Source organism: Lissotriton helveticus, chromosome 1_1 (assembly GCF_964261635.1).
Source record: "Lissotriton helveticus chromosome 1_1, aLisHel1.1, whole genome shotgun sequence".
Lineage (NCBI taxonomy): Eukaryota > Metazoa > Chordata > Amphibia > Caudata > Salamandridae > Lissotriton > Lissotriton helveticus.
Genome location: NC_136057.1, coordinates 667,243,170 through 667,257,343, shown reverse-complemented (window position 1 = coordinate 667,257,343; position 14,174 = coordinate 667,243,170).

Genomic DNA, 14,174 nt, shown 5'->3' with positions numbered 1-14,174 from the left:
GCAGATGTAGTTTATGGCCCCAGCTGTAAAGAATCACCCCTCTTCAAAGGAGTTATAGTAGATCAAGGCCCACACTCGATGAGATCCGTCACAGCAGACGCGTTCCTATTATCTGAAAACCATCCTGTATTGTGATTGGGGAGGGGACCGAGCCTGAAGCGGAAGATTCCAGGGATGACTCTTTGTACATCAAAGTTTTTACAATTATGTGTCACATTAAAAATATATAGCACTCCGACAAAGTAGTAAGATTATAAAACTTTAATAACTTATAAATATATACAAGAAAACAAAAACAGTAATAACATATAAACATTTTTAGGGAAAAACAACGAAGTAGCGGTCGGCTGTGCGAATAGTCCCAACGCAGCACAACGTCCAGATTTCCGGCGTGGGGCGTCGCGGGGGGTGGGTCATCAGTAGCAAACTGTTGTGCGAATAGTTCCAAGGCAGCAGAACGATGGCACCAAGGTGATGTCCAGTAAGTTGCCGCACTGGTTTTGGTATCCTACAATGCTGCTCCGAATAACGGCGTGGGGCGCCCCGGGGGAGGCGGCGTGAACGGGCCTCTCCAGGTGGAGTGTCATCTGTTGTAGTGGGGCGCCCCTTTACCGTTTCAGTTGCCATTCCGTCCGTTTTTGGTCCACTGTGTCAAAAGCCGCAATTCAGCTGAGTTGCGCCCACTCTTGCGGTGCAGCGATAGGCGGCTGTCACAGGACTCTCAAAATGGCGGCAGGCTGTTTCCTTTTTGGGCCTGGTCCACTGAAATGGCCCTGGGACACCTTGGAAATCGGACGCTTGTCTGCTAGGTCTTGGACCCCATTCTCGAAAGCGTCCCCTCCGCCTTGAGGATTCATCAAAAGTTTTGGGGGCCCCCGACTCCTGTAGGCTTCTGGTAGGGAGCGGTTGCCATGACTGCTCGCGGAATGACCACGACGGAGCTACGAGATGGTGGTGCTCTCATGCTGACGCCAGTTTCAGTCTGAAACATCCAGAAACAAGGTGGGGCTTTCATCGTTTGGGAAAAAAAAAAAGTTTTCATCCAATGAAAAGTGTTGTTTTTAGGTCATATGGTCAAGCCTTCCATCATTAGGAAACCAAAAGTAAAATGAACCAATGAAAAGTTTTATAAACAAGTCACATGACCTGTTATGCGGCATAGGGTATAAAATGCGGAGAAAATACGTTGGCACGTGAGGCGGCGTCAGTAGCGGACCGATGTGCGAATAGGCCGAAGGCAATACAACGCGCCAAGATCCGGATGGCACCGAGGTGGTGTCCAGCAAGTTGCAGCACTGGTGTGGCCATCCTACAATGCTGAAAGTCGGCATGGGGCGCCCCGTTGGCCTGTGAGTTTGCGTCAGTAGCGGACCGATGTGCGAATAGGCCGAAGGCAGCACAACGCGCCAAGATCCGGATGGCACCGAGGTGGTGTCTAGTAAGTTGCCGCACTGGTGTGGCCATCCTACAATGTTGAAAGTCGGCGTGGGGCGCCCCGTTGGCCTGTGAGATGGCGGCAGTAGCGGACCGATGTGCGAATGGGGCCAAAGGCAGCGCAACAATATTTTCGGAATAGAAGACACCACAAGGCGCTGAGATGCCAAGATCCGGATGGCACCGAGGTGGTGTCTAGCAAGTTGTGGCACTGGTGTGGCCATCCTACAATGGTAAAAGTCGGCGTGGGGCGCCCTGTTGGCCTGTGAGATGGTGTCAGTAGCGGACTGATGTGCGAATGGGGCCAAAGGCAGCGCAACAATATTTTCTGACTGACACCACAAGGCGCTGAGATGTCAAGATCCGGATGGCACCGAGGTGATGTCTAGCAAGTTGCTGTACTGGTGTGGCCATCCTACAATGGTAAAAGTCGGCGTGGGGCGCCCTGTTGGCCTGTGAGATGGTGTCAGTTGCGGACCGATGTGCGAATGGGGCCAAAGGCAGCGCAACAATATTTTCTGTATGGAAGATACCACTAGGCGTTGAGATGCCAAGATCCGGATGGCACCGAGGTGATGTCTAGCAAGTTGCTGTACTGGTGTGGTCATCCTACAATGCTGAAACTCGGCGTGGGGCGCCCCATTAGCCTGTGAGATGGCGTCAGTAGCGGACCGATGTGTGAATAGGCCGGAACCAGCACAAGGCGCCAAGATCCGGATGTCACCGTGGTGGTTTCATAGTTGAGAGGCACTTCATCTGCAGTGGGGCGCCGAGATCCGGATGGCACCGAGGTGATGTCTAGCAAGTTGCTGTACTGGTGTGGTCATCCTACAATGCTGAAACTCGGCGTGGGGCGCCCTATTAGCCTGTGAGATGGCGTCAGTAGCGGACCGATATGTGAATGGGGCAAAGGTAGCGCAAGAATATTTTCTGAATAGAAGATACCACAAGGCGCTGAGATGCCAAGATCCGGATGGCACCGAGGTGGTGTCTAGTAAGGTGCACTGGTGTGGTCATCCTACAATGCTGAAACTCGGCGTGGGGCGCCCCATTAGTCTGTGAGATGGCGTCAGTAGCGGACCGATGTGCGAATAGGCCGAAGGCAGCACAACGCGCCAAGATCCGGATGTCACCGTGGTGGTTTCATAGTTGAGAGGCACTTCATCTGCAGTGGGGCGCCGAGATCCGGATGGCACCGAGGTGATGTCTAGCAAGTTGCTGTACTGGTGTGGTCATCCTACAATGCTGAAACTCGGCGTGGGGCGCCCCATTAGCCTGTGAGATGGCGTCAGTAGCGGACCGATGTGCGAATAGGCCGAAGGCAGCACAACGCGCCAAGATCCGGATGTCACCGTGGTGGTTTCATAGTTGAGAGGCACTTCATCTGCAGTGGGGCGCCGAGATCCGGATGGCACCGAGGTGATGTCTAGCAAGTTGCTGTACTGGTGTGGTCATCCTACAATGCTGAAACTCGGCGTGGGGCGCCCCATTAGCCTGTGAGATGGCGTCAGTAGCGGACCAAAGTGCGAATGGGGCCAAAGGCAGCGCAACAATATTTTCTGAAGAGAAGACACCAAAAGGCGCTGAGATTCCAAGATCCGGATGGCACCGAGGTGGTGTCTAGCAAGCTATGCAGCTGAGTTGCGTGCGCACTTGCGGCGAATAGGTCGAAGGCAGCATAACAATGTTTTCTGAATAGAAGACACCACAAGGCGTTGAGATTCGGTTACCACCGAGGTGATGTCTAGCAAGTTGCCGCACTGGTGTGGCCATCCTACAATACTGCTCCGAATAACGGCGTGGGGTGCCCGAAGAGGGGGGGGGAGGCGGCGTGAACGGGCCTTCCTAGGTGGAGGCTCGTCTGCTGTAGTGGGGCGCCCCTTTACCGTTTCAGTTGCCATTCAGCTGAGTTTCGGCTGCTCTTGATGCTACAGCTACAGGCGGCTGCAACAGGACTCTCAAAATGGCGGCCTGTTCTTTGGATTTGGGCCTGGTGCACTAAAATGGCCCTGTGACACCTTAGAACTCGGACGCTCGATTTTTTTTTCCTTTCCTGTACATGCAAAAAAAGGTAAATGCCCGGTACGTTACACGCTTCATCTGCCACGATGAACTCTCCAGAGGAACCGAAAAAAAATATAGTTATGGTAACTATACCATGCATCGTCATATGGAGAGGTGGCACCAATTAATTATAGTGCTGCATAAAAGAGAGATTTGGAGGAGAACCCCTGACCTGCTAGTACATTCATCAAAGAAGTGGCACTGACAGCATCAGAGGCAAGGGAAACGGTCCCAAATATTTAGAAGAACTTTGGAAAGATTAAAATGACATGTTTAGATTGTGGCAAATTAATTTCATGTGGACAGATGAGTGTTACTCTAATAAATACAGCATATGAACATCATCATAGTCGATGGTTGGTAGAGACATTTTGACTATATCCTGGACCTGCCCGTCCTCGCCCAAAATGGCGCCGGAATAAATGGGACTTGTAACTCCTTGTTGTGTACTGGTTGCAGAACCTTGAAATCACGAGATACGTATGCAGTTTTGAAGCACATGGCGGGCGGGGACGAGAATTGATTGAATATTTCGACATCCCTATTGATATTAAGTTCTGATGTGTTATTGATTACTGTACTATTGAAAGTTCGAATTAACGTCACCCATGGTACTTGCCCGCAAATGTATATCTAGATAATTTTATTGTAACTGGCCCTGTCGTATTTTAATTATAAAATGTACGTCCACCGATTCCGTAACTGTTAGACACCTTAGTTCTTGCAACCTAATGGCCCGCCCGTTACGTTCCTCTACAGTGTAAATGTCTACTCATCATATACGATTACAGTTTGCTCCGTGGCTGGCCCACGTGGTTATAGGCTCGTATTTGTATAATGAAATTTTCACAATAAAGGTTTTTAAAAGAAAACATGGTAGTAGTATATACATTGGTAAAGTTTTTAATAATAGTCACTGTTTTAGAATCATTAAAAGGCAAGTGAAATAAAGCAGACCAATTACATGAAGGGTAAAAGGTATAATACGAAGGAACGCAGTAAAGATAAATGGTCAAGGGCTGTTGTGTTTTCTATTCCTGCAACATAAAGTGATCGATAAGAATCTCATATTCAGGCGTATCGGCGACTCAGACAGCAGGTCGACCCTCTTTTGCTCAACGGCTCCGTCATGGGACGAAGAAACGCTCTTTTTCTCGAAAAAAGAATATATTTTACTTGCAGGACAGTTGTAAATTTTCCGGGAAAGTACATTAGCCTGGAACATTATAACATATATTTAAGAAAAAATAATGTTCGGAAGTAATAAAAAGCGTAATTTTTAGGTCATATGACCAAGCCTTTCATCATTAGAATAAGAAAAGTAAAATGAACCAATGAAAAGTTTTATTAACAAGTCACATGACTTGTTATGCTTACGTTACGCGCTGCGCGCCCCGGATGACTTCCGGATGCGCTAACGCGGCGCGTCATATGACGCATTACGCGACAACGCAGGTCCAGAATATAGTCAAAATGTCTCCACCAACCAGCGGTCGGAACACAACCCCTTTCAGCAGGCTAAATAGTTCTGTTAAATGACAACAGAAGGGACAGGCAACAAGAACCATCAGTCAAAGAGGGGAGGGCTAGTTCTTCTCTACCGGGTTACATTGGGGCGCTACCGGAACTGATCGAATTGGTAGTCTACAGTGTTTCTGGATGTTTCAGACTGAAGATGGGGTTAGCATGAGAGCAGTACCATTTCGTAGCTCCGTCGTGGCCATTCCGCAACCAATCATGGCAGCCGCTCTTTATCGTTATTTTGGGCGGGGTGGGTGGCGGAGCCGAGCTGTTTTGCAGCCATCATTGTGTGGAGTTCAGTTCATTTCACTAGTTTTGTATTTGTCATGAGGGGTTGTTCCTAATGTTTCTATTTTAGCGAGGTCAAAAAGAGATCCCATTAGTGGCCTACTGATTTTGCTCGATTCCTTTTCTTTTTTTTTTACACGATTTTTCGTTATCTGCAAAGACTAAACAGAGTATTGCGACTCTGTGTTTGTTTGTAAATAGAGAATGAACCAAAGAGAACCAATTCTAAAACAGTAAATACTTGGATAACAATCAATCAAATGGAGAGAGAAGCAGGCACGACGTATTACAACGGGGGCAAAGGCCTGCGTTAACTACCCTTCACTATGTGCAAAGAGAGAGTACTCCTAATAGAAATGAGGGGGGGGGCACCATTCAAAGCAGATCAGTGTGCATAAACACGAAAATGTTTTCACTTACCACGTACTTGACATTCGACAGCTTATGATATTTGCTATTAAAAAACCATTGAAATTCACTGAAAAAACCATAGGTTATAGACCATATATAGTTAGGAATTAGCATTTACAAAACCGTGAAAATTCACTGAAAAAACCATAGGTTATAGACCATATATAGTTAGGAATTAGCATTTAAAAAACCTTATTTTACTCACACAAAACCATTGAAATTCCATATATAGTTAGTTGCACTAACTATATATCGCGCACCCGCAATCCACTGCTGATGATGTCACATATTACATCATTCATGACATGGTCAGTGACATCACTGATGACATCACTGATGACATCTCAAATGACATCACTGATGACATCACTGATGACATCTCATTTGACATCAATGACCACATCACTGATGATATCATTCATGTGACAATACAATGCATCTCCTCACATTTTAATATAACCTCTGTCTTACCCAGTGTTAAATACAGAGTATAATTTTTGAAACCATTGACACACCAATACTAGTTACTACATATGTACTCACTGATTCCTACGTCTACACACACATTCACTCATTCACCCATACAATCATTCATACATACAATCACTCATCTTTACAACACTATCATATGCACTCATACACCTATACAGACACTCACACTCTGCCACTCATCCATGGAGTTACTCACACACCTAGTCAGTCCTGTAAAGAATCAATCACACTTCCATTTTCTTGTCTATACAGTTAAACATAGAGCACCTTACATTTTCAAACATATACTAACACATACTTACCTTGTTAAACAATCATTGATATAAGTACACATTGATCTGCACAGAGTCACACTCCTCCCAGCCAGCCACACACACACTCAGTCTCCCATACAAATACTTGGACAATCAATCAATAACCCATATAGTTACTCATATAGCTACTGATCAACACATGCAGCAGTTTACAGAACAACAGACATAATGATGCACAAATTAAGACAGTTTAGTCACTAACCCATGCACTCAGTGAGACACATTTAATCACTCACTCATACAGTCAGTCATGCACCTACTAAATCCTTCGTCCAGACACTTATACATCCACTCATTCTTCAATATGTAAGACATATTTAAACTTTACAGAAACATAAAATCACTGGATGTTGTTATCAGTGATGTCATCAGTGATGTCATTTGAGATGTCATCAGTGATGTCATCAGTGATGTCACTGACCATGTCATGAATGATGTAATATGTGACATCATCAGCAGTGGATTGCGGGTGCGCGATATATAGTTAGTGCAACTAACTATATATGGAATTTCAATGGTTTTGTGTGAGTAAAATAAGGTTTTTTAAATGCTAATTCCTAACTATATATGGTCTATAACCTATGCTTTTTTCAGTGAATATATATATATATATATATATATATATTAATATATTACTGTCTTCCGTCTTTCCTCGGATTTAATCAGATTCCTTCATAAACGGACAGAGACCCAAGGTAAGTGCAAATGTTTTATTCTTCTTTTAGTCGCCATTACGTCTTTTGGCTCCCGCAAGCCTTGTTCACATGACAAAGTGGTGTGAATTTTCTTGCATTTTTAAAGTGACAGTGCTTAATTGGTGAATATCACGTGGCATCAGGGAATCATAGACATGAAAGAAATATTCAAACATTCTCTACTTCAGCACATTGTGGCGTAAAAGACAATATTTGCTTATACATTTATTTATAGCTATCTGTTTTGAAACTTCATAGACTTATAAGCAAATGAAAGTATAAATATCTACATTCAAAACATGGACAATCTAAAAATACATGTAAAATACAAAAGTCTGTATGTGTCTGACTGAGCAGGAAGTTACATCTGACTAGATATGTCTGGAAATTATCTTAATATGTTGCACCTGTTGGTATGACCGAAATTAAATGCTGACAAGGAAAATCGACAGATTGTGAAATAATATATATATATATATATATATATATTCACTGAAAAAACCATAGGTTATAGACCATATATAGTTAGGAATTAGCATTTACAAAACCTTGAAAATTCACTGAAAAAACCATAGGTTATAGACCATATATAGTTAGGAATTAGCATTTAGAAAACCTTATTTTACTCACACAAAACCATTGAAATTCCATATATAGTTAGTTGCACTAACTATATATCGCGCACCCGCAATCCACTGCTGATGATGTCACATATTACATCATTCATGACATGGTCAGTGACATCACTGATGACATCACTGATGACATCTCAAATGACATCACTGATGACATCATCTAGTGTCTGTGTGTTTTTGTAAAGTTTAAATACGTTTTACATATTGAAGAATGACTGGATGTATGGAAGACTGAGTGTGTGTGTGGCTGGCTGGGAGGTGTGTGACTCTGTGCATATCAATGTGTACTTGTATCAGTGATTGTACAAGAGAGTAAGTATGTGTTAGTATATGTGTGAAAAGTATGGTGTTCTGTGTTTAACTATAGATGAGGAAATCGAAGTGTGATTGATTCTTCACAGGACTGACTAGGTGTATGAGTGCATATGATAGTGTTCTAATAATAAGTGACTGTATGTATGAGTAATTGTATGGGTGAATGAGTGAATGTGTGTGTAGACGTACGAATCAGTGAGTGCGTATGTAGTAACTGGTATTGGTGTGTCATGATGTCATCAGTGATGTCATTTGAGATGTCATCAGTGATGTCATTTCAGATGTCATTAGTGATGTCATCAGTGATGTCACTGAAGTATGGTGTTCTGTGTTTAACTGTATAGATGAAGAAATGGAAGTGTGATTGATTCTTTACAGGACTGACTTGGTGTGTGAGTAACTCCATGGATGAGTGGCAGTGTGTGACTGTCTGCATAGGTGTATGAGTGCATATGATAGTGTTGTAATAATAAGTGACTGTATGTATGAGTGATTGTATGGGTGAATGAGTGAATGTGTGTGTAGACGTAGGAATCAGTGAGTGCGTATGTAGTAACTGGTATTGGTGTGTCATGATGTCATCAGTGATGTCATTTGAGATGTCATTTGAGATGTCATCAGTGATGTCATCAGTGATGTCATTTGAGATGTCATCAGTGATGTCATCAGTGATGTCACTGACCATGTCATGAATGATGTAATATGTGACATCATCAGCAGTGGATTGCGGGTGCGCGATATATAGTTAGTGCAACTAACTATATATGGAATTTCAATGGTTTTGTGTGTGTAAAATAAGGTTTTCTAAATGCTAATTCCTAACTATATATGGTCTATAACCTATGGTTTTTTCAGTGAATTTTCAAGGTTTTGTAAATGCTAATTCCTAACTATATATGGTCTATAACCTATGGTTTTTTCAGTGAATTTCATTGGTTTTTTAACAGCTAATATCTGTAGCTGTAAAATGTATTCTTCTTTAAATCCAAAAATATATTTTATATGTTTATTAATAACTTTTTTTTTAAATATTTTTTTTTCTTCGTTACCGCTTCGCGAATCGGGAAGCTTCCCGTTAGCTAACCTTGATGCCGCGAAATAGACCGCGAGCCGGTAAACGTTTCTTTACCGCAACTGCCGCGTTAGAAAACAACATCGTGACGCCTCCCGTCCGCATGACGTTTCGCGTTGTCGCGTGATACGTCATATGACGTGCTACGTTAGCGAACTGGTACGCTTACCGAGTCGCAAAGCACAGGTTTCTGGAAGCAAACCGGGAGGCCCTGCAAAGCGCGTAACGTAAACACAGCAGGTCATGTGACTTGGTAATAACACTTTTCATTGGTTCATTTCACTTTTGGTTTCCTAATGATGTAAGACTAGGTCATATAATCTAAAATGAACACTTTTCATTGGTTGAGAACTATTGTTTTTCCCAAATGATGAAAATCCCTCCTTCTTTCCTCACTCTGACTTTCATCATTGTGAGAGAAAGACCCTTTGTTACCAGTGAGCAATGGCTTCTTTAGTAGCTTCAGCTGGTGCTTCCCCACCACCTCCACCACATCCAAGGAAGAGTGGACCACCTGCTAAAGTTATAATTCAGCAAGAAGAGGAAGAAGAGGAACAGGACGACGAGCACGAAGAGAGGCACTTTTTGCCTGAGGAGCCCAGGACGTCTCACCGGAAAGAAAACTTCATTTGGCAATTTTTTTAAATTCCCAAAGGTCAGAAAAAAGTAAATGCAAGATACGTAACTTGCCTTATATGTCAAGATAGACTGTCCAGAGGGACCGACAAAAAATACAGTTTCGGAAACTACACAATGCATCGCCATATGACTAGGTGGCATCCTAACAACTACAGTGCTGCACAGTTTCGTAACGACCTAGATAATCTCCCTATTATGGCCAGAAGATCTGTTGTACCGGAAGTAACGGGACCAGAGGGCAGGGAGATGGTGCCAAATATACAAACGAGATTTCGTGAAGTAAAACAAGTCTGCGTACATTGCAGTGGATTCATTTGCTACGGAGAAAGTAGCATCACTCTGATCAACAGAGCTATTGACTATCATATGCAAGTTTGTACGAAACGCCCCAAATAATAAATTCTTTTTTTTGTTTTGTTGCTCCTGTTGAGCCCTTTACAATGAATCGTTTTCGTTGCCCCCTCCGAAAAAAAACCCAAAAAATATAAAACTGTTCAGAAAAATTCAAAAAAAGTAAAAAAATGTTCAGAAAAATAATAAAAAAAATATAAAACAACAAAAACAATAAATAAAAAAGTTCTTTTCAGAACTACCTCCCCGTTATTAAAAAATTGGTACAATATTTGGAACTGTGCCAACCTCTATTTCTCTTAGTTCGCTTCCCAGTTCGCTCCCCGGTACGCGAACCGGAAGCGAACCAAATTTTTTTTTTTTTTAAAAAGAACAGTAAGTATAAGGGAAGGAAACAGACAGTTATGTTAAAAGAAAGACAGCTATAGGGGAGTAAACTAGAGATACTATTACCCGTAATCCACTGCTGATGATGTCACATATTACATCATTCATGACATGCTCAGTGACATCATCAGCAGAGGATTGCGGGTAACAGTATCCCTAGTTTATTCCCTATAGCTGTGTTTCTTTTAACATAACTGTCTGTTTCCTTCCCTTATACTTACTGTTCTTTTTAAAAAAAATTTTTTAGATCAGTCAGAAACAGTGAAAGTAATGAAATATAAAAGACTACGTAGAATATGAGCACTGTATGCAACAACTTTGACACTTACAGAAGCCTCACCTTCTCCATGCCTCCTACACAGTTCTACATGTACATCATAAATGCAAACAGAACAGAATTAATTATACATGTTAAATGGTTTATTTTTGCTGTTCTCAGAATGTATCAAATTTCACTAAAACAGTGACTTGAAGGTATTCATCATATAACAGCGGGGAAAAAAAAACACAATCAAAATGATTGTGTTTAAAAAACCCATACAACATAACAAATCAGAATTCAGAACTCCTTAAAGTTAACTTACTTTCCATGACGGCCAAGGATGTCCTATGAACAGCTTACACTCTGTTGTGCTGTTATTACTTTCAACCCGCCACTTTCTGAAAGAAAACCTCCATCGTTTTCAAAAACATGTTACATACAATAAATGACTTCTCGCTCTCTACCACACGTTTCCACAAGGCCAAATCGTGTCTGAGCCATTTATAACTCTTAGAATTCTTTTAAGCCAATCCCGTCATGTTGTATTTCCGCAACTTTTACAATTAAAATGTTGAAGATCATTTTCACAATCCTGGACTAGTAATATCTTCCCCTTCTTGCTCAATCATGTTCTACATTTCCTATCACACTGATACTGCTTACTATGAAGCAGACTTACACTACCTTTATGACTAGTACAATTATTTAATTCTCTACATCACTTTTAATGACAAAGCAATGTAAAACAGTAGACAGCATTGCAGACTTACATTCCCTCTACTCCATGTTTTGATTGGCTGCTTCAATTAGCTTATAAAAAGAAACAGTTTTTCTGAACTCATTCAAAGTGCACGTATTTCTCCATGACGTCCAGTGTTATGGTAAGAAGTTATGTCTCTGTACTACACTTATCCTCAAGGCCAAATCGTGTAGGAGCCATTAGAACTTCTTGAAATTCCTCAGAGCACATCCCGAGATTCTTTCCCTAAAATTTTGGTTTTAAAAACACCAGGTAAGAGTTTTTAAGGTCATACGGCAATTTTTTTTTAAAAATTAAAATAGAATCATTGCAGAATGACCAGCCATTTCTACACTTTAAATAAGCTGTATAATGTCCTGATGTTATTGAAGGACCATCATGATATATAATTGCTACAGTTACAAAAGTCCTTCCTGATATTGACAACTGTGAAGCCACAAAATTTTTAATTAAAGTTGTCAATTTTGTTCCATCAGGCCTACATCGTTGGAACATTAAAATGACATACTGGCCATATGTTCGTATAAATAATGTGGACATCATTTCAGATTTACATTGGCTACACTCCATGTTGTGATCAGCTGCTTTTACTAGCTTATTAAAAGAGACTGATTTACTGTCTGGCAAAGTTAAATATATAAATCTTTCTGAGTCTACACTAGTAGTACTTGATACCCTACAGTTCTCGCAGTCATGCTGCCATTGATAAGAAAGCCCAAACAGGTGATCTACATCTACACCTTCATCATGCAATACATCAAGCATATACATTAAAAACTCCTGACAATCTTGCTGACTATTTTGAGAGAATTGTGTTTGGCCTGAACATCTGTCTAACAGATTTCGAATTTCAGACACACTTTCTATGTTTGTTCTATCAGTGCTACATTTCTCTAACACAGAATTTAACAAACTGCAAAATCTTTGATCAGAATTGACCACAATCTCTTCTTTTACATTTTCTAGAGAAAACAAAACATTAACCACTACATTAGCATAGCAGTTGACACCAGAACTGTTTTCAAATTGAAAACCAACAACATCTTCAACAGAATCCTTTTTGTTTCTGCTTATAATTTCAGGTTCATCGACTTTTCGTCTTTTTGCTACAACCTCCCCAGTATTGGTCACATTTCTTCGTTTCCGGCCTACCACACGTTTCTCAAACAAAGGATACTGAGGCAAATGTGGCGCATACTCTCTTCTTAACCTATTGTATTCCTTAACACAATCTAGATCCGCACAAATGTTTGTGACATCACACTCAATCAAGTACAATCCCGATAAAGTTCTAACTCGTGACAATGCCACATATGCCATACCCTCCTTGAACACAGAACTGCCAATATTCACCAATGCACAGTCTACACTTAAACCTTGCGATTTATGGATTGTCACCGCATATGCCAAGCAAACAGGAAACTGCTTACGACGAACATATAAGTCTTTTACAAGCAAAAATCTAGCAGAACAACGAGCAATTAGCTGTACTTCCTCAATGCCATCAAATTTAATTTTTAAAAATTCAATTCCATCTCTATTTCTGTATTTCACAAAATCAACAACATTACCCATTGATCCATTTACCAGACCTCTTTCAACATGTAAATTCCTTCTTAAAATTATACGGCAGTTCAAGCACACATTCAGAGTCTTTTCAAAACCCGCAGTTTTAGATATACTCTTCTCTAATGAATCCAATTTTGTTTTCAGATTCTCAGACAAAATAATTGTTGATCCCATATGCTCTACTCTGTCAATAGCTTCCAGTTTCACAATCTCTTGCTTTTCTAAATGCAACATTTTGTTGTTGAATTTGGCACATTCTGCAAGAGTTGGCATCAAACATATTCCAGATTTTTTCTCAGTAACTTTCTGAAAAATATTCTCAGGCACAACATCTTCGTCTGGATATAAATTTGTCAGTAATCGTGCATGTAAAGCTTCTTTCCCATGCTCGGTCACTTTTCCAATTCTAACATCTTGTAGAATAGTCTTGTAAACTTCATCCTTTGCCTGACGCATATTTTCATGCAGTTCAGCATAATTGAAGTTTAACCATATATTGACGTTGCCAATGCTCCCTAAGCACTTCCTGGTATCTTCATGCGTGAGCATTTTGAACACAGGTTGCCCTTTCACTGGTGTCAGCTGCAGAAGATCTCCGAAAACAATGATGTGTTTGCCACCAAATAACACATCATACTCTGTTTTGAGAACTTCTTGCATTCTCAAATGCACAAAGGCAAGCATGACATTGGAAACCATGCTTACTTCGTCAATGATAAGAAGTTTCATTTTCCTCAAGACTCTTGAAACTTCAAAACAAGCATCTCCAGATAGCTTGTGATATTCTAATTTGTTGTCATGCTCCACTGGCAGCATCAGTAAATGATGTAAAGTAATCCCTTTAATGTTATGTGCTGCCAGTCCAGTTGGAGCGGTGACAACACAAGACAGCGATGACTCTGTCCTTTCCTGCAAATAACATGAAATTGCTTTAATAAGGAAACTTTTTCCAGTTCCCGCTTCTC